The following is a 3,912-nucleotide window of genomic DNA, read 5'->3' as shown; positions in this document are numbered from 1 at the left end:
GAGAAAGGCCGAGCGCGACGAAGATGTAACTTCGTAGCGACCCCAGGAGAGTACGTCTCGGGCCGTAATCGAATCATGACTCGATTTCCCTCCTCAAACTTAACTAACTGTCGTCCAGGGTCAGGCAATTATTTATACTTATCATTTTGCGATGTAATGTGAGAATGTATACTATGATGCATGGTCTTAATATGCGATGCAAAGTCTAGTCCTTCTTTTGAAATTCTAGTATGATCATCTAGTGGCATGAGGTCTAGGGGTCGGCGGGGTAATTGACCATATATAATTTCAAACCAGGTCTTGCTGGCGCCACCGTTGACCAAAGATTTATAAGCAAATTCCGCTCGACGCAACACTAGATTCCATGAGCTAGTGTTCTCGCCATCTATTGACCGTAACAAGTTGCCAAGGCTGTAATTAACAACTTTGGTTTGGCCATTCGTTAGGGGATGGTAGGCTGTAAAACATTTTTGTTGGGTCCCCATGAGCACCCAAAGTGTTTTCCAAAAATAGCTCGTGAATTGCACATCGCCTGATCCAAGACTATGCTTTTAGGCCCTTCGTAAAGAGTTTCATGGTCACCAAAAGTTGTCAATGAAGAGTTTCGCGATGTGAGACACGTTTTAGGTCTTAGAGCACGATACACATTGTGCCATCTGAGAAAATCTATCTATGACAACCATGATTGAATCATGTCGTCGTGCAGTCTTAGGAAGTAGTAAGACAAAGTCTATGTTAATATCATCCCATAGTCTCATGGGCACCAAAAGCGACATGTACAAGCCTGAATTCTGCTTCGTCATCTTGGTGCGCGAGCAAGGCATCATGCTACAACCTTATGATGACTCTAAAATATGTCATCAAATAATCAAGTTCTCAAGTTTAAATTCATTACAATTATCTTGTGAATTCATGCTAAGTTCATGCATATGTATTGTTTTATGAAATCACTAACCCCACTTGATTCTTTGAATCAAGTGGAATATATTTAACGTTTTATGGCTAGTGAACATTCAGAAAAAGGTTAAGAAGATCAAGGAAGAGAGGAGGATCAACAGAAGTGGGCAAAAATTCGAAGTGGCAAAAATTACGAAAATGCCCCTGGGCATGACTTAAGAGAAAACCTATAAATACTCTCTTGAGAGAGGAGTTTAGGTGTTCAGAATTTTCTCTAAGGAAACTAGGGCTTGGAGAAGAGGATTTCTGCACCCTCCATGAGCTGATGAGCTTTTGGAGTTGGAGAGGAAGAACAGACTGGAGATAGCTTGGATTGAAGAACCACGCCTCGCCGCAAGGACGTGACACCCGACTTGGGGAAATCTCAAGCTTCAGCCCTGTAATCCCTCTCTTCTCAGACAATTTTGGTTGGGTTGGAAGAGTCACCACATCTTCCAATGTTTTCCAACTGAGGATTGTTTCGTTTTAGACTTGATTTCAGTTGAACTTTGTTTCTTGCTTGTTCTGATCATCCTCCCCAAACCTCCCCAAAAATCCCTTTGATATAGCAGAACCACTGCGCGCAGCAGCACCGCCGCGCGCAACAGCACCGCCGCGTGAAGCAACGCTGTCGCACGCAGCAGCGTCGCGCGCAGCCACGCCGCACGCAACAGCGCTGCTGCACGCAGCAGCACCGCGCGCAGCAACACCGCCGCACGCAGCAGCGCCGCGCGTAGACACGCCGCACGCAGTAGCGCCGCGCGCAGCAACGCCGCCGCACGCAGCAGCGCCGCGCGCAGCAGCGTCGCGCGCAGCCACGCCGCACGCAACAGCGCTGCTGCACGCAGCAGCGCCGCGCGCAGCAACGCCGCCGCGCCAGCGCAGCGCGCGCGCAGCAACGCCGCCCGACGCAGCAGCGCCGCGGCGCGCAACGCCGCCGCGCAGCAGCGCCGCGCGGCGCAACAACGCCGCCCGCACAGCAGCGCCGCGCAGCAACGCCGCCGCGCAGAGCAACGCGCAGCAGCGTCGCGGCGCAGCCACGCCAAGACGCAACAGCGCTCACGCGACGCAGCAGCGCCGCGCAGCGCGCTGCTGCGAGACACCTGCGCGCAGGTACCCTGCACGCAAGGTGTTTGATCCTTGCCCCAAGGGCAAAGGTACTGTCTATAGAGAACTTCTCTGTAGACAGCCTCTATTAAGTTAAATCTTTAACTTAATCAGAGCAATAGCAGTTAAATCTTTCGACTAAACTGGGGATTAAAGAGGAATCCTGTGATTTTCTTGAGGATCATTTAACAGAGTTTAATATTTATTTTAAATTGATAAGTGACATATCTATTGAATAAAGAAGGAAATTTCTGCTGTTTTCTCCTGCTCCCTGTGGATCGACCCTCACTCACCTTACGCCGTGAGGTTTATAAATTTGTTGCATAAGCTCTGAACCTCACACGTCTGAACTGCTAAATAACCATTAAAAAAACACATAAAATGTGAGCTTATCAACTGGCGCCGTTGCCGGGGAGCACGGTATAACAGTAGGAATTTGTATTTTCTTTAAATCTACAGTCAATTCTCTGAATCCACAGTCATTTTTTTGCAAATCTACAATCATTTTCCTGAATCTACAGTCATTTTTGTTGATTCTCCTAGAGCTGAAGGACTTAACAATCCTCAGCCTATTGTTATTCTAACCGTTTGCTGAAGATTTATGGTAGTAACACATTCAGGAGCTGGTGAAAAATCTGCAGAGAAGGACATTAGAGACACCTCTCCAGATTCTACAGTTACAGAACCTGAAATTCAGCAGGAGAATATGGCTGAAGAGATTCATCAGCATCATGAGAGGAGAAGGACCATGCTTGACAGGTCGACACCGTCGGGAAGCCTACGTCAAACTGATGTAAATCTTAACATCGGTGACGGTATCTCCTTTCGATATGACAATGCATTAATTCATTCCTTACCTGAATTTAATGGACTGCCTGCTCAAAATCCCTTAGAATTTCTTGATGACTTCCATATTAGGTGTTCATCTCAAAACGTTCCAGGAATTTCTACAGAAATTTTTAAAATGAAATATTTTCCTCTAACTTTGAAAGACAAAGCATTTTCTTGGTATCGTAATTTAGGAATCACCTTTAACTCATGGGATGAGATGCAAGGAAAATTTCTGCAAAAATTCTACCCTCTCTCCAAAACGAATTTCTATAGAAGGGAAATTCACAATTTCCATCCTCATGATGGAGAAGCTTTTAGTGAGTCATGGGAGAGATTCAATGATTTGTTGAGGAAATGTCCTCACCATGGCATTGAACAGTGTCAATTAGCCCAAATATTTTATGAGTCTCTCTCTGATTTTATGAAAAACAAAGTAAATCTCGCTACCGGTGGAATGTTCTATATTGCATATGAGGATGAAGTTTTTGATATTTTGGAGAGAGTTGGAGAAACTGATATGCAGGAGATGGGAGCCAATCAGAATGGGAGGAATGTGCAGCCCAAGAGAGCAGGAGTTCTGCAGGTCAACGCCAAGGAGGGAGAGCTACAAGCGGGTCTAAGGGAGACCAACCAGAAATTGGAGGAGCTCACCTCTACCTTGAAGAATGTCTTCCTAGGTAACTCTCCCATCATCAAAGCTAAGATCTGCTCTCTCTGTTTTAGCAGGGAACATGAAGATGGAGCCTGCCAAGCCATGGAAGAAGAGGTGAAGGCCTTCAATCAGCCGCAACAACCGTGGGCAGGTCAAAAGCGGCCAAATTTCCAAAACGGAGAGGCCTTCCACCAAGGAAACAAGCCGGCAGCTCAGCCCCCGTTCCATCAGAGACAACAATTCCAGCACAGGCCTCCACAACAGTATCAGGTTTCATCTCAAACTCAACCTGATTTCTCTACATTAACCCCCGTCATTTCAGATATGATCGAAAAGCAAAACCAAAAGTTGCGGGCGGAGATGGAGATGCGAATGCAGGTGATGAT

The 3,912-nt window shown here is 46.5% G+C and overlaps 1 non-coding gene across 1 annotated transcript; it reads right to left on the bottom strand.

Annotated features, from left to right (window-relative positions):
* Positions 1-3,139: 3,139 nt before the first annotated feature.
* On the bottom strand, positions 3,140-3,245 carry LOC144703969 (small nucleolar RNA R71). Its single transcript, XR_013581677.1, has one exon. It is a non-coding gene; the product is annotated as a small nucleolar RNA R71 (small nucleolar RNA).
* Between the last annotated feature and the right edge of the window lie 667 nt (positions 3,246-3,912).

This window comes from Wolffia australiana, chromosome 5, assembly GCF_029677425.1.
Source record: "Wolffia australiana isolate 7733 chromosome 5, ASM2967742v1".
NCBI lineage: Eukaryota > Viridiplantae > Streptophyta > Magnoliopsida > Alismatales > Araceae > Wolffia > Wolffia australiana.
Note: the sequence above shows the minus strand (reverse complement) of the source record. Positions and strands in the feature narration are given on the sequence as shown.